Below are 18,355 nucleotides of genomic sequence, written 5' to 3' on the forward strand. Positions count from 1 at the left end.
CATAAGCAAGTGACTCCACACCTTCCTTCACAAGTTCTCTCTCCCCTCCTCCACCACGCAAGATTAACCCATGTTTACAAGGAAGCAGTTGAGTTGTCAGTTTTATTATTGGATTATTCCAATTGTAAATAATACTGATGGAGATTTTTAAAAGAAAGAACGAAAAATCTCTGCCCGGCTTTCCACAAACTATGCAAGACTGAATTATTAAGAGGGGTTTAGGGTTGCACTGGACAAAACGGTCCACAAACTTACTGTGATAAATGATTAGGTACTGTGGTCTATACTGCTATGTATAGCTTATTGGAAATCATTTCCTACATTGGGATGGGGAATTCATACAGTGTATTTAAATCCATTTATGAGTCATCTATGGCTCATTCCACACATGCAGAATAATGCACTTTCAAACTGCTTTCAGTGCTCTTTGAAGCTGTGCGGAATAGCAAAACCCACTTGCAAACAGTTGTGAAAGTGGTTTGAAAACGCATTATTTTGCGTGTGCGGAAGGGGCCTCTGAAGTGCTCTAGCCAATTCCAAACGGTGTCACTTTATTTCCCCACTTTTTTCCACGGTGCTTTCTTTTTCGTACTTATTTCCTTGATCATTCCAACTTTTGTACTACAGCGCTAGACCATTGCAGCAATCGAATGGTACAATCCAATGTTTTCATGTGGACTTTATGTATTTAACAGAATTTACAGGTTCTATGATGTGATCTGCCTGTTTTATGCTGGTTTCTGGGATAGTTTTAATGTTATTTTATGCTGTTTTTATGCTGAAGAGACGGAAAGTTTTATTGCTGGTTCAGGTAATTTTGCTTCACTTTACTTGCTTTATTTTTATTGTTCTAGGCTGCAAACTATCTGAAGCAATTTCTGAACAGATGGCGGGCCTTCCCTTGCGACTGATCCAGAAACTGAAGCTAGTCCAGAATGTGGCGGCCCGGCTTCTGACAGGGGGTGATTATTCAGATCATATCACCCCTGTGCTGCGCCGCCTGCACTGGCTCCCAGTGGAGTTCCGGATCATTTTCAAGGTGTTGGTGTTGACCTTTAAGGCCTTACGCGGCATGGGGCCCACATACCTACGGTACCGCATCACCCCTTATGTCCCACATAGGCCGCTACAATCAATGGCGGCAGAACTGCTGGTGATCCCAGGCCCTGCGAGGATGCGGCTGGTCTTGACCCGGGCCAGGGCCTTTACAGCTCTGGCCCCTGCCTGGTGGAATGCTCTACCTCCAGCTGTCCGGGCCCTGCGGGACCTTGGCGAGTTTCACAGGGCCTATAAGACAGAGCTATTCCACTGGGCTTTTGGAGGGGCTGGCCGCGGTTCCACTGCCCCCCATTAAATCAAAACTGCCAGCCTGGACCATCTGGTTGGGCGCTAATTCCACCTTGGGCCCTGCCTATCTCCCTCCCTCCCTCCCTCCCTCCCTCCCTCCCTCCCTCCCTCCCTTCCTTCCTTCCTTCCTTCCTTCCTTCCTTCCTTCCTTCCTTCCTTCCTTCCTTCCTTCCTTCCTTCCTTCCTTCCTTCCTTCCTTCCTTCCTTCCTCCTTTCTTCTTCCTTTCTTTCTTTGGCCTTAGATCGGGTGCCTGTGTATATATGTGTTTTACATAATCTGGTTGTTTTAATTTATTTATTAATTGCTGCTGAGTTTTAATGGCTTAATTTTATGTTGTATTATTTGCTGTTGGGAACAGCCATGTTGGGAGCCGCCTCGAGCCCTTTGGGGATGAGGCGGCCTACAAATTTTAATAATAATAATAATAACAACAACAACAACAACAACAACAACAACAACAACAACAACAACAACAACAACAACAATATCACATTTCTTTTTTTTAAGCCTCCAGGTTGGTCAGTAGATCTCCCAGAATGGTAGATCTCCCCAGATGCTTGTGTGGGTGGACTCTATGGAATTTTTCCCCATTGGGGCCCTTCCCCTCCCCCTCCCAAATTCCAGATTCCCCCACCAAATCTTCAGGTATTTCCCAACCCACAGTTGGCAACCCTAAAATGAATGTAATCCGTGCATATAATGAATAATCTACAGCTATTGATGCAAAAATGACGTTAAAAGAAGTACATTTTATGGAGGAAATTTAGAATGAGAAACATATATTACAAAACTGTGGAGTCAGGGTTTTGGTTCATGCAAAGCTTAAAGGTTTATTTTGGGGACAAAATAGCAGAGGTGAAACATTCAAAAGCATTCCCTTCCAATAGCACCATGCTTTATCAGCTTCCAAGAAGCAACCGGAGAGCTAACGGTGTCCTAGAATACCAGAAACAGAATGGTCTTGCAAAGCCATGACAATTAAGAGTGGGACCTCCATAGTCAGAAGCTGTGTACCTCTGATTACCAGATGTTGTGGTTAGGTGATAGCTGATTCTGTGTTTCTGCTTGGTTGTGTCAGTAATTTGTATGAAAATGTTCCATTGCCTGCAGCAGCATGTGACAGCTTTTATCCACAGACGTTTTCACCACCTTTGAACATGCCAGCTTCCAATATGTTTCTAATTGTGAGGTTTTCCTGTTATCACTTTACAGGCCAATCATTTTGTGAAGCTATTCTTTTTTTCAAAAAGTCCTGCTGGAGTTACAAAACCTACAATGCAGAAGAAGCAGTAACAAATACGGCATCAACAGGACTCGTTTTGGAGTGATGATACAATATTGGCAGACGTTTGAAAATTGAATGTATCTGGCTCCCAGTGGCTGTTTTCTCTCAAGTATAGTGTTCTGTATGCTGGTATTAAATGATTTTCTCACAGTTCAAAGCAAGCAACAATCCAAGTGGTTTGAGACTGCTCAGTTTGCGGCACCCAGCACAAGGGAATAGCAGCATCCCAGTTGTTGACAATGTTCTACAGACCTTGGACCCAGGCTTATTTTTTCCACAAGCATTTTGTGGCCCAGGACAGCCGTTGTTTAAAATCCGTCCCATTTTGTGTGTACGTGCTGCTCTTGTGCTCATGCAGTCAGTGGCAGGCATCCTGTTGGCTTGTATATTTATTTGTGTATTTATACCCCTCCTTTCATTGTGGCTCAAGGTGGTTTATAAGTCACTAGCAGTAAAGCCCGTTGTATGAACAAACACAATGGGCTCTAGAAAACTGTTGGTGGGTTAACAGCACCACCGGAAGGAGGGTGACTCCCCTCAGCACCCTCCTCCTTCTCCTCCAGTTCTTGGACAGCTGCTCTTCTTCCTGGATGCCTTTATAGCCATGTAACAGTTAATGGTGTAGTTGTGATTGTCAGCAGTTGTAACTCTCCCACAGGGAGCAGCCAACTACTGCGCCTGCTACTCCTCAGGGAAGTGCAGACAGCACAGTGTAATGATTCAGTAGTGGGGGAGAAGGCCAGCACACGAGAGTGAGTGACCACCCCATTTCACTGTTTTGTTTGTGCTGATTTTTACCTTTTCTGTGTAAGCCAACCCCCAAGCTGTGTGCGCACGGCGATTGGCTGGAAGTGAGTCATGCATGGTGATTGGCTGGAAGTGAGTGATTGACTGGAAGTGAGTCATGCATGGGGACTGGCTGGAAGTGAGTCATGCATGGCGATTGGCTGGAAGTGAGTCATGCATGGCGATTGGCTGGAAGTGAGTCATGCATGGTGATTGGCTGGAAGTGAGTGATTGACTGGAAGTGAGTCATGCATGGGGACTGGCTGGAAGCCACCCCAGCTTGCCTTTTATATAATAGGACACTCAGAATTCGCTGAATGGAACTATATTTCCCAGGCAGGAATTCAAGTATTTTGTTTCCATTTTGAACACTTAAAATGCAATCCTATGCTGTTACTCCAGTCTAAGCCCACTGAAATTAATGGACTTAGACTGGGGTAATTCTCTTTGGGATTGCACTGGTAATCAACATGAACATGCTGGTTTTAAGGAATTTAGTGTCTTGTAGCCTTCACTGAGCTCCTTGAACGGATGGGAGGAATAAAAATGTGTTAGATACATTATGGGCAAAATTGATGAAGAAATTCTGGACAGAATCCATTGAAATGAATGGAATGGAAGCCAAAGACCTTGGGTTTCCAGGTCTCCTCCTATGTGAGAGACAGCCTGCCCAAAAACCTTGATCCCGCCCACTTGTCAGTAGGCTCGTGGGCGAGGAGTGAAGAAAAAATTTCCATTGCATTGACTGCATGATGTTATTTCCAGGATAAATCCAGAAGTGACCTCACACTAGAATTCAGAGGGAAGTTAGTTATAGTTAATTCGATTCGATTTCGAATACCTTTAATGGCATCTAAATAGTTTAACATGAACATTGCAAGATAATAACAGCCTTTACAACTTCCGACTAGTTAAAATAACACCATTTAAAAATTTAGCCACCGCTTCCAACAGCTCGTGGTTGTGGCTGTTTAAAAGATATATAAGCTTCTGTTTATCTGTAATGCCTTCACTTCCATGCAGGAAGGGGATTATGTGCTTCTTCCTGTCTATCTTCAGAGGGAAGTCTATGGTAAAGTTATAGAATTTACACTGAATAGAGAAGCATGACATCCCTTCTGGGTTTGCTCCCAAAATGACATCCTGCCTTTGATGTGACAGAGCTACCATATCCCTGCCCCCCCCCTCCAACCACCCCCAGTGTCTCACCTGGTGTGAGTTGCTAGCTGGCAGCCCTAAGAACATTGGACTGTTTCTGCTCCAAATTGGCAAAGGGCCTATGACACCCAATAGTAAAATTGCTACTACAACAGTAATGTTGTGCCATTGCTGATCTGATACCAGAGATGAAAATGTCACATCAGCAAGAATCATCCCAAACCCAATGTTTACTTCATGCTGTCAGTTCACCCGTTCACCTGAAAGCCACCAAGGATCAAGGGAATTGTCTTCAGTGATGTATCTAGTCAGTATATTCTCCCAAAGAGTTTAGGGTGGATGGCAGAATCTGTTTGGGGAAAAATACTCTTGAGTTGTTCAGTTTCTTTTCTTTTTAAAGGTTTGCTGATTTAATGCTTTTAAGGTAACATTTTATTTTCTATTTTCCTGTGATCTGCTGTCATACCATTTGTGAGGGGTTTTTTTTTCATGTTGCTTGCTAAGACTATAATAAGAAAAATGTGTACGTGTGGATAAAATATTATAAATAGAAAACGTTGCCCTCTCCCTGTTATCTTTAAACTTTTCATCCTGTTCTTCTTCAAGGAGTAAAGTGAGGCATACATATTCCTCCTTCTCCTTCCTCTTTGGTTATTCTAACAACCATTCAAGTTATCAACCTGAAGATGTGGTCTGGAGTTCTCCCAGGATTACAGCTGACTTCCAGGGATCACCTCGGCTGGAGGCATTAGCAGTGTTATACCATAGAGTCTGGGAGAAATGTCCTAGAGTGACAAGGCACCCCACTAGACTCCCTCCCCAAATTGCCCTCTCCAGTCATTGCTCCCAAATCTTCAGGATTTTCTCAAGCTGGAAGTGGGAACATTCACAGCAGTCTTGCTTGATGAATTGAGGTCTGAGGTAGCAAGTAGCTAAATGCCAACCAGGAAGTGCCAGACTGAATGAGGATTTTGAATCAGCTTTCCCCAGCCAACATTTGTCTAGCATCCTATCCACTTTGCCACTGTGAGTAGCATCAGGAAAAGGAAACGCTTGGGCATTTTAAGTGAAACAGGGCAGAGATGCATGGATATATTGTAACGTCAGTCATGGAAGATAGGCAGCAACTGAAGCTTGGATTAGGTTATATGTAGTATAAATTCAGCTGTTGGAGGCTCCGGCTTATATCCGACATTTTGAATCATGCCCAGAAAGCTGCAGAAATTAATATTTTTATTTATTTTATTTATTTATTGGATTTAATATACTGCCCTATCCCCGAAGGGCTAGTTTTGTGAAAGGTATGTCTGGATCAAAAGGTTCTACTATTAGTAATTTTTAAAAAAAAGAACTGTGAAAAGGACTGAGAAACTGCTTGATTTTAACGGGAGCCCTGCTTATCTAGAATCCCTTGGGTGATCAGTGCCCTCACTCCAATTTCTGCATTTCCTCTGAGTAAAACCTGAGCTCATTACTAAATTCAGTTGCTTACAAAGTGTCATGTCCTCAACTATGGTCTGAGATGGGCTTGGATGACTTCAAGGGGGAAAAAGCCACAATACAGCAACTGATTGCAAAATGTAGCTCTGAATATCTGTGGAAAAAAAAGAATCAGAGGACTGAGGATGGTTCAGTTCCCTGTTATTGTTCTGAGGTGATAATAAGAGGCTCACAGAGGCTGATTCTGCACAGGCAATACTAATGGATTAAATCAGGGGCCTGCAACCCACTGCTCTGGAGCCGCATGCGGCTCTTTCAGCCTTATACTGCGGCTCCGCGTGGCCTGGAGGTCAGAGGATAGCATGGGTGTGTCCCTCCAGGAAAGGTGAGTGGAGCGGCCAAACCCGTTTTCCACGGCCCTGAAGATCTACCGAGCCGGAGAGGTGGCTCCGCACGAAGCCGCCTCTCCGGCTCGGTAGAGCTTCAGGGCCGTGGAAAATGGGTCCAAATGGCTCTTTGGGTGGTGAAGGTTGCTGACCCCTGGGTTAAATGGACTTGTGTTGCCTATGTCACCATTTCCACAGGAGCCAGCCAGGATTGCTGGGATCCGGTGACAGGAGGTGGCACGGTTCTCACTGAAAACACAGTATTTCCCTGCAAACCGTGCAGCCGAGAATCCCCCCACCAGAAAATCCACCCCTACCCAAGAATCCCCCCACCCACTTTCCGCCACAACATGGCAGCTGCCTATCAGAGAATCCACTCCAATGGCAGCCGCCTGGAAAATCCACCATAATGGTGGACAGAAGGGGTGAGAATAGAATGTTTCCTGCTTGTCGTAGTGTGCACTGGCAAGCAGGAAATGTCTGCAACACAGGATGAAGGAAAAAAGTTGCTGATTTAGCAACTTTCATTTAACCCAGGCTCAGGCAAATATAATAAATTAGAAGTGTGTGTGTGTGTGGAGCTCTAAGAAACTTCTCCCCCAAAACACTTTTTAAAAGGAGCTGAACCCGTTATATTTGGCCCATACAGAATTAGCCAGAGAGACTCTGGAAAGGAATTGGACCCCTCCCAAGGACAGAATTGTTGAGCCAGTCCAAGCCTCAGTAAATCCTCCCTTCACGTGAAGAAGCCACTTTGATGGCCTTTCATGGAAAAGCAGCATATAGACAGGGAGAGACAGACAAGTGAATAAAACAGCATGCTAAGTACCTTTGGGATTCTGGTAGCTAGCAAAAATAGCTACACAGCTAGCAAGCAAAGGTAGATCCCCCAGTTCAAAACTTTCTTTTGTGTTCTTGTTCGGCTGAATGTTATTTTTAGGTGCCTAAACCTGAACAATTATATCCTCAAACTTCTTCACTTAATCCTTTGCCTTATCTCCTGAGAAAGTGGGGGAGGGAATTACCAAAGCAGTTCTCAAAACATTTAAATCCCAACATGCACCTATAAGCAAGAAGGAAATCTGTTCCCTCCCTGGCAAACCTGAAGGGTTTGACTGGCATCTTTTAATTAAAACAACCCAATAAGTTGTCCTATCTTGCATTTTAAGCAATAAATTGTCAACAGTATGGTGGGAGTGTAGAGAACAGACTGGATTCTGACAGCAACATAACTCCTCTGACCTTTTTTTTCTCTTATATCCTTCATTTCTTAAATGTGTTTATTTAAAACATTTAGATGCCACCTTCTTGCAATTCCAGGAGGCTAGCACAACAGTTATTTTAAGTATTTTATTTATTATTTTATTTATCTCTGATTACAGCCGTTTACAGATTCAAAATGCTTTTGATTATTTGCTCTATAAAGCTAATAATCAAAAGCAAACAAAAAAAAACCACCCAGGGCAGGTACAACCAGGTCTTATCTCACTGGGCTGGCTGTTGTAGGTCTCTTCACTGTGAGCCAAAGGCCTACAGAGCTGAGGGCCAGAAACCCTTTGCTTCTTGCCTTTTATCTTCTGCCCAGCGGTGGGATCCAAAAATTTTAGCAACAGGTTCCCATGGTGGTGGGATTCAAACAGTGGCGTAGCGCCAATGGGGCTGGGCGGGGCATGACGGGGGCGTGACCGGGCATTCCGGGGGCGGGGCATTAATAATTTCTCTGTTACTGTGAAAAACTCCTACTGTAAAAAAAAAAGTTCCTAATTTCCAGCTGGTATCTTTCTGTCCATCATTTAAACTCATTCTAGCAAGTCCTATCGTCTCCTGCCAACAGAAACAACGACTTCTCCTCGAATCGACAGCCTGTCAAATACTTAATACTTTCAAATACTTCATTTTGTTTCTAGAAATCAAAACGAGGATACTTTCCTTCAACAAGGAACTTTACCATATTTCTAAAACATGTTTTTAAAACAGCCCAACAGGGAGAATGATCCCGTTTTCTACCTTCGCTAACCAGCCACATAGGAAACAACAGGGCTTGATGATTTTTGGACCTAATGGAATTTCTAACGGAAAAGCAGACCCAATTAGTAACCCCCTCTCGGCACACACAAATAATTAGTAACCCACTCTCGGGAACTGGTGAGAACCTGCTGGATCCCACCTCTGCTTCTGCCCAAGGACTTGTACCTCTGGCCGCAGCCAACAGGAAGGAGAAAAAGCACAACAGAATTGTTGTGCATCTGGCAAGATCTCTCTCTCTCTCTCCGCTCTCTCCCCCAGCAATTTCACAACAGGAAGCAGAAACACAAAATGATACACTCAGCTGTTAACCTCAGAAGAAACAAACAGTGCAGGTAGCCATGTTGGTCCTCAGAGAAATTTTGCCACAATATCACAAAGCAGTGAAAGGCTTTCAGGTTCACCAGAACTCTTTGGCTAGATGTTTCAAAAAGGAATACAGGTGAAGACAAAATGGGGCCTCCTGGATTCTAACACCGGAGAGAAGGTGCCTAGGAATGAACAAGTCAACGGCTGTGGTCATTTCCTCATTCCAGAGGTCAACCAGGTCATTGACAGGAATACCAAATGTATCAACAGGAGAATCACCTTGAGCCCTCAGAAAGATTAGACTGATTCATGGAAGTCACCAATAGCCATGGTGAAAGGAAACCTCAAAGTCCAGAGGCAATAAACCTCTATATTTATATGCTAAAAGGAAATTTCAGGACAGGAACCAGAGCAAGCATGTTGGTGGAAGCAGGACAAGGGCGAGTAGAGGAGCACCAGTTAGACAGACGGGCAAGGTGGAGACCCTGTGTACCTTAAGGATCACCTACTCTCATGTGAACCTACTCTACCACTATGGTTTAGTGTGTCTGCATTCTTCCACCCCTTTCTTCTACCCAATATTCCAGGTGAGGTCTAACCAATGCAGGATAGAGAGGTACAAGATCGAGGGGGAGGGAGTGAGGGGTGGCATGCACGAGAGGGGAGGGAGGGAGGGGTGGCATGCAAGGGAGGGGAGGGGCCCTGGCATCTGGACATGGCCCACCCACCCTAGCACAAGGGAGGGGGAGGGAGGGTGGCATGCAAGGGCAGGGAGGGAGGGGTGGCATGCAAGGGAGGGGAGGGGCCCTGGCATCTGGACATGGCCCACCCACCCTAGCACAAGGGAGGGGGAGGGAGGGTGGCATGCAAGGGCAGGGAGGGAGGGGTGGCATGCAAGGGAGGGGAGAGGTCAACCTCTGAGGCCTTCCTTTGGGTCCCCCTGCCTTCTGAAGTTAGATGAGTACCACAACTTGAGAGAGGACATTTTTGGTGATGGCACGATTAGTATGGAGCTGCCACCCCAGGGATATTCATCTGTCCCCTTCCATCACCGTCTTTTGCCAGTGGGTGAGGATTTTTTGTTTCGTCTGGTGTTCATTTATTGACTTTTTGCTTGCTGCCCTAAGTTTTAATGGTTCTGCGTTTTTGCACATGTGTTTTTAGTTTCAGTTTCGATTGGTTTGCGGATCTGTTTTTCTCATGTTTTGTTTTTGAAGGTTAGCTGGTTTGGTGGTCCTAACTGGACAAAAAGGCAGGATATAAATTTTGTAAGTAGATAAAAGAGATCATGTGAAGCAAATTGGCATTAGGATCATGGCCACAGCAGCATTAAATTCTGAGATGGTATAATTTAGCAAACTGCCTCGTAACAAGCAGCGTTTCCCCACTTGCCACGCCCCCACGTATGCCCCACGCTGCTCTCAGCGCGCGTCATTTCTGGCACGCGCCTGGGCTTCCCCACGACCCCGCCCCAGGAATGACGCGTGCTGAGGGGGCACGACAGTGGCAGCATCGGGGCGGCTGCATTGTCGCCGCCCCTGTAGTGGGGAGTGCCGGGGGACTCCGCACTACTTGCCTACAGTAGCGCGGGGCAGAAGGTAAGTGGGAAAACGCCCAAGGTTTTCTGATAGGAAAGGCAAGAGCATTATAATATTGGATCTGCAGATAAACACTATTCTTTATCATAGAAAAGAAAGGCTCGGCTACTATCCTGATCAGCGGATGGGGCCATCTTTGTTCAGTAAAGGAATTCAGCAATCCTGTTTTCAGCTTCATGGGGAAGGGGGGCGGGATGTGATCCAACTAGCTGAGACAGCAATTAACTAAGATACTTGAGAGCAGAGAGCCTGTCAATCAGATGAGTTATTCTTTTGAACCAGGGCAGCAGCTCAAGCATAAAAGCTCTTGTAAACAGTTATTACAGGGATGCATAGAAACACAATTAATCTTTCCTTAGGCGTTATCTGGAGGTATTTTCTCCACCGATTATGTGCCACTTGCCCAGTAAATCAGTTTTCAAGATAGGCATCCACTGTTAGTGTCATTAATAATTCCATTTGGCTGAACATGGTGGCGGTGTGTAGAATCTCAGATTTGATTATATTTTGGACAAACAACACAAAAACACTCTTGAAGACTGGGAGAGGACACACGCTGGGCAGTGCGGAAGCATAAAGCAGAGCTAACGGAGGAGCCCAAGAGAGAGGGAAATCGGTAGACTTGCAACTGACTTTTGCCTGAAGTGAAATTTCAAGGATGGTCTTTGCATATTTCCATGTACGCAAAACATCCAATCAACAGTATGAGAAGCGAAAGAAATCATAACATGTCTTGCATTGTGGGTAGGCACATATCTTAGTTTGCCTATACATCTGTAGTTAAAGGTTTTGATTATTATCCTGATAATTTTGTCTGTCTGTCTGTCTGTCTGTCTGTCTGTCTGTCTGTCTGTCTGTCTGTCTGTCTGTCTGTCTGTCTGTCTGTCTGTCTGTCTGTCTGTCTGTCTGTCTGTCTGTCTGTCTGTCTGTCTGTCGATCTATTGATCTATCTGTTGGTCTGTCTATGTTGGTATGTCTGTCTGTCTATCTTTATACAAACATATTATCATCACCACCACCACCACCACCACCACCACCACCACCCTCCTCCTCCTCCTCCTCCTCCTCCTCCTCCTCCTCCTCCTCCTCCTCCTCCTCCTCATTATTATTATTATTATTATTATTATTATTATTATTATTATTATTATTATTATTATTAAAATTTGATAAACCGCCCACCCCCCGGAGGGCTCTGGGCGGTGTACAACAAAATCACAACTAAAACAATGTGCACAATAAATAAGTGATAAATAGTTAAAATACATAACTCAGAATAAGCAGCATTCTAAAACCCAGAGAAACAATATTAATAATACTAACGATGGCTCCCACTCCCAAGGCCGGGAGGGGACAGACAATACCGAAAGATGTCACACCGGTAGTGCCAATGATGGTACAGCACGCAACACAGGGACATCCATACACAATACATTTAAAGTAGTTGGACAGTGCTATAAAATGGTAAGTATTATTAGATCTTTAATAGGTTGGGACACATCGGCAAAGGTATATAAACATGCAGCAAAGATGTCTAGGTAAGTTTCTCAGGTTGCTTGCACACCAAATCCTTGCTCTGAATTTTTTTTTCTGTTGTTTCAGTCAGGCAGGCAGGTTTTCCTTCACACACTGGATCTGGTGAAAGATTGCATTTCTGCTTTGTCAGCACTATAATCCCTTCAAAGGCAGCTGTGTGTAACACCCCACCCCCATCTTTTATTTCTTTTGCATGTGCACTGTATCAACACTGCAGGATAACACGAGGTGGCATTCCCAGGACAACAGAGAGATCCACTTTTCCTAGGCATGAGGCTGACATTTTAACCCCCTCCCCCAAAAAACAAGCAAACATGTGCAAGCTTATTGAAACAGGAGCGGGGTGGGGGGGATCTCCATGCTTCTTTCTCACTCACGGCCCTCAGTCTTACTTTCTAAGCCTTTAATCCCCATTTATGGAAAGCCCCCCTCCCCCATACTTCTGGGATTACATTCAGTGTCCCAGTAGTCAGGATTCTCTTTTGCTCCACCCCCTTTCCAGCCATGTTGGAGGTTCCCAATCCTCCAAGGAATTGGGAACTGTGTTTCTGTCTGAGTGAAAAAGACAGACAAGCATGGAGCTGAGTCCTCTTCCCTCATCCTGCTTCCTAAGTCAGCCCCCTTTTCTGATCAGCTGGGAGCTGTCCATTTGCAGCCAGCAAATTAAAGAGAAAAAAGGAACTTCAGTAGCTAAGCATACAATTCTACTGTAACACACACACACACACACACACACACACACACACACACACACACACACACACACACACACACACACACACACACACATGCCACCCCAATCTTCATTTTGAACATCTGGTGCAGCAATATATCAATATGCCCAGGTTTTTTTAAAAAACAAACAAACAGTGACTCTGCCAGGGGAAATGGCAGCAACTCAAGGAAAAAAGGTAGGAGAAGGCAGGGCATGGAAGAAGGAGGAGGAGGAGGAGGAGGAGGAGGAGCAGAAGAAGAAGAAGAAGAAGAAGAAGAAGAAGAAGAAGAAGAAGAAGAAGAAGAAGAAGAAGAAGAAGAAGAAGAAGAAGAAGAAGAAGAAGAAGAAGAAGAAGAAGAAGAAAGAGTAGTAGTAGTTTGGATTTATATCCCCCCTTTCTCTCCTGTAAGGAGACTTAAGGCGGCTTACAAGCTCCTTTCCCTTCCTCTCCCCACAACAGACCCCTTGTGAGGTAGGTGGGGCTGAGAGAGTTCTGAGAGAACTGTGACTAGTCCAAGATCACCCAGCAGGAATGTAGGAGTGCAGAAACACACCTGGTTCACCAGATAAGCCTCTGCCACTCAGGTGGAGGAGTGGGGACTCAAACCCAGTTCTCCAGATTAGAATCCACCTGGTCTTAACCGCTACACCACGCTGGAAATGGTTGGCAGTGAGCAGTCGCTTTAAAAAGTGCAGCAAATTGTACAGTGTCTGCTGGATTTCAGATGCATCCATTCCAGAAATACCAGCATAAAAGTGGTCAGGAAAAAGTGGGGAAAACTGGCTGGAAATTGGCACAGCAACCACTCGTAAACAATGCTGATGCGATAGACTGGGCATAGGGGATGGGGAATGGTGTTGCTAAGAAGTCAGGCTGGAGCAATAAGTCCATGTGGAAATGACCACAAATGGAAACATTTCATTTCTCAAAGTGGGTGGGACTGTGGTTCAAGGTGCAGCATCTGCTGTGGATGCAGGAGGAGGCCCCTGCTTCAATTTGCATCCCCAGCTAAAGGGACCAGGTAGCAGGTGATTTGACAGTTCCAATACCTTCGAGAGCGGCTGCCAGGCAAAGCACACAGCTCTGACCTTGATGAATCAACTGCCTGACTCCATGTAAGGCAGTTTCAGTACGGTGTAGTGGTTAAGAGCAGGTGCACTCTAATCTGGAGGAACTGGGTTTGATCCCCCGCTCTGCCACTTGAGCTGTGGAGGCTTATCTAGTGAACTAGATTAGCTTGTGCACTCCAACACATGCCAGCTGGGTAACCTTGCGGCTAGTCATAGTTCTTCGGAGCTTTCTCAGCCCCACCTACCACACAGGGTGTGTGTTGTAGGCGGAGAAGGGAAAGGAGCTTGTAAGCCCCTTTGAGTCTCCTTTCAGGAGAGAAAGGGGGAATATAAATCCAAACTCCTCCTCCTCCTCCTCTTCCTCTTCTTCTTCATGTGTCTGTGTAAAGCACTGCCAAATCGCAGCAGAATAAGGTTTTCCAGACAAGAGACAAATGCATCTGGTTTGCCATTGCCTTCCTCTGTACAACCCTAGCATTCCTTGGTGATTTCCCATCCAAGTACCTACCTGGGCTGACTGTTTAGCTGCTAAGACAGTGTTTCCCAACCTTTTCGAGGTCAGGGTACCCTTGACCTCACTCTTCATATCTCACGGTACCCCTGCCGCCACCCCCCACCTTCCCCTCCCATTGCCCCTGCTTACCACACCCCCACCTTCCCAGGGTGAAGGGAAGCATTGGGGGGGGGGGGTGGCTGCTGACCTTGCGGCAGGCCCTGCCCCATGGGCCAGCTCCATGTCCTGGCTGGCGCCGGTGGGAGACACCACAAAAATGGGGGGGGGGCAGTAGTGTTGCCACGGTACCCCTGGGAAATGCTCACGGCACCCCAGGGTACCACGGAACCCTGGTTGAGAATGGCTGTCCTAAGATCAGACAAGATCAGGCTAGCCTGGGGCATCCATGTCAAGGCGAGGCCGCATCACACTGTTAATATTTCCTTTGGAAAGCCTTAGCTCAGTGGTACAGCATTTGCGTTGCACCCGGATGATCCCAGATTCAGTCTCTGGATCTCCTGTTCCAAAGGACCAGGTAGTAGGTGAAATGAAAAAAATTCACATCTGCAGACAGAGTAGACAACACCCAATGGCCCAGTGGTGCAACTCAAACTATAACTCTGCTTTCTTTGTTTATTTCACTCATCAAAAAAATTGCCCCTAGGATGCCAAACAGGCATAAAGGGGTACTTCCGCATATATAGCTTTTTACTGAAAGTCATCACGGATTACAATAAATGGGCTCCACAGGGAGTGGTATAGATGGCCGAAGCTTCAGGTCAAAGATGATGGCTACTAAATGGAGCAGCTGGACATTTTGTCACAAGTGCCCGAGGCCAAACTTGACACTTCTAGGCAAATGGCTCTTAACACATCAGAGAACCATCATCGGCCACTAGATCATTTCCTGTAAATATAACAAACTCAGCCCATTCTCCCCACATTATTGGCTTATTTCCAATACACCATGATAGATTGCTCCAAATTGGAGATAACAAATGAACCGGGGGATCATGGCCTAACAGCTCACCAACTGTGGCTGGAGGAATTACAGGAACAGCAAATCCATTTTGTAATGTTTACGTCAATGAGAGGGTGGCCAGGCTTGCAGACAAGTTGACCACGACTCTCGGGATTTCGTCTTCTTCACTCACCCAATCCCAGGAGCCCTGAAGCCCTCATAGTCAAACTTTTAAGAGCTTATGGTCATTTATGCACTTCTGATCTGCTTTGCAGTGAGCTGCCATTCCCTTTGGGAATGGAATTTTGATTGCCTATGTTTACAAAAATTGTTTCTGCAAGAAATCCACAGGAGTACTTATGCAAAAGTTTAACAGATTTTATTAAAAGAAAATAAAAAATGAAAGCGCACAATAATTTTTGTAACTATTTGTTGTTTCTTTATATTATGCATGGCATCACATGATTTTTTTTAAAAAATAAATGAAAATGTAAAGAATTGCTTCTCTTTTATCTGGGGAGGGGCGAGGCGTATGTGGCATGCTAGCAGAGTCAAATTAGGCATTTTCCAAATCTAAAAGGTTTGCCATCACTGGAGTAGAAGAAGTTCCCACTTGCTATGAAACTCACTGGGCAAACATGGGCCAGTCACTGTACTGCTAGTCTGCAGACATCTCTTGCTTTTACACACCCACACAACGTAGGAACATAAAAAGAGCCTTGCTGGATCAGTCCATCTAGTCCAGCATCCTGTTTCACACAGCGGTCAACTACTTCTTCCAACTCCTAGTCCAATGCTGCAACCACTGTACCAATGACATAGTGCCAAGGGGGCCGAGGTACGCACGATGCACTGTGCATGTGCAAGTGTGGGGATGTGGCATGGGTGTGGCAGGCATTCCGGGTGCCCACGCGTGCCCCGATGCAGTTCTTCTTCGCTCCTGCCCTGCACTGTGCCACATTGTCTCACCACACCTGTCAAAGCTATGTTTCAGTTATTAGTATAATAACACATTAATGTTTGGTGCTAACAGAGCATATATGTGCAGAAAAAAGCTGATGGGTTTCAATGCTTCATTAACTAAAAAGTGTGACAGCTTCTTGGTTTCTGGATTGCTGCCACAGTTCGTTGCCAGGTTATGTAATTCCAGTGCTATTTAGGTAGGGCAACACTCCAAGCAATAATGGCAGGAATTTACATAAGTTCTTAGATGAGATTGCTGAAGAATCATTCGCCTGCCCGTGCATGAGAAAAAAAAGTGACTCTCATACACTGAGATGCACCTTGTTTGATTGCTGTTCTTTCTGGCGTTTGTCAGTATAAAGAGTAAGCAGGAGTGCTGAATAAAAATCATAGAGATTGTTAAAGGCTTTCTCCAATAGGCCCAGTCTATGTTCAGGTTGCAATACTGAATTGTGTAGGACTTCTTTAAAAAAATCTAAATCAGATGAAAGGATATTTTTTCCCACCCAAGGAGGTTGACCTGTATCAAGAGGGTGGTCGCATTCAGGCATTTGCTTCTCTCTATTTCATCTGGTAGAGGGAAGGTGGCATGGTACATCCAATCCTGTCAGATCTCAGGAACTAAGCAGGGCTGGTACTTGGTTGAGAGACAACCCAAGGACACCAAAACAACTAGCAAATATGATTAAAGGATTTCGTCCTAAATGCTGGCACTGCGGAGATCAGGAGGCATATTATGGCCATATGTGGACGGAATGTATAGAAGTGAAAATTTTTTGGACCACCGTAATGTTATATATCGAGAAACTGGTGAAGATTAATATTGGGATAAATAATGATTTAATGTTCATGGGTGTAATGGAGGATAGCAGGGTACATAAATACAGAGCTATATGTATAAAATAGGGATGAAAGCATGACATGCACTAATAGCTTTAGGCTGGAAAGAAAAGAAAAAATGGACAATCCAGAAATGGTTGGAATATATCTGGGAACAAGTGACACTGGGCATTTTCGAAATAATAACAAAAAATAAACTTTGGCAAGGTAAACAGAGCGAAATTTTGAAGATATGGACAATATATGCGGACTGGAGGAAAGAAGCTGGAGTCAATGAGGAGATATGAGAGAAGAGATTACAAAGAAGAAGAAGAAGAAGAAGAAGAAGAAGAAGAAGAAGAAGAAGAGGAGGAGGAGGAGGAGGAGGAGGAGGAGGAGGAGGAGGAGGAGGAGGAGTTTGGATTTATATCACCCCTTTCTCTCCTGCAGGAGACTCAAAGGGGCTTACAATCTCCTTGCCCTTCCCCCCTCACAACAAACACCCTAAGAACATAAGAACAAGCCAGCTGGATCAGACCAAAGTCCATCTAGTCCAGCTCACTGCTACTCGCAGTGGCCCACCAGGTGCCTTTGGGAGCTCACATGTAGGATGTGAACGCAATGGCCTTCTGCGGCTGTTGCTCCCGATCACCTGGTCTGTTAAGGCATTTGCAATCTCAGATCAAAGAGGATCAAGATTGGTAGCCATAAATCGACTTCTCCTCCATAAATCTGTCCAAGCCCTTTTAAAGCTATCCAGGTTAGTGGCCATCACCACCTCCTGTGGCAGCATATTCCAAACACCAATCACACGTTGCGTGAAGAAGTGTTTCCTTTTATTAGTCCTAATTCTTCCCCCCAGCATTTTCAATGAATGCCCCCTGGTTCTAGTATTGTGAGAAAGAGAGAAAAATGTCTCTCTGTCAACATTTTCTACCCCATGCATAATTTTGTAGACTTCAATCATATCCCCCCTCAGCCGCCTCCTCTCCAAACTAAAGAGTCCCAAACGCTGCAGCCTCTCCTCATAGGGAAGGTGCTCCAGTCCCTCAGTCATCCTTGTTGCCCTTCTCTGCACTTTTTCTATCTCCTCAATATCCTTTTTGAGATGCGGCGACCAGAACTGGACACAGTACTCCAAGTGCGGTCGCCGAGAAAGCTCCGAGAAGCTGTGACTAGCCCAAGGTCACCCAGCTGGCATGTGTGGGAGTGTACAGGCTAATCTGAATTCCCCAGATAAGCCTCCACAGCTCAGGCAGCAGAGCTGGGAATCAAACCCGGTTCCTCCAGATTAGATACATGAGCTCTTAACCTCCTATGCCACTGCTGCTCTCTTACTGCTGTTTGTTTGATAAAACTATGAAGAAAATATAGGGGAAAAGGGGAAAATGTATTGTTTGATATTAATATAAAATGGAATATTCAAATGATACAATAAAAAAAAATTAAAAAAAGAGAGACAACC

Source organism: Sphaerodactylus townsendi, linkage group LG13 (assembly GCF_021028975.2).
Source record: "Sphaerodactylus townsendi isolate TG3544 linkage group LG13, MPM_Stown_v2.3, whole genome shotgun sequence".
Taxonomy (NCBI): domain Eukaryota; kingdom Metazoa; phylum Chordata; class Lepidosauria; order Squamata; family Sphaerodactylidae; genus Sphaerodactylus; species Sphaerodactylus townsendi.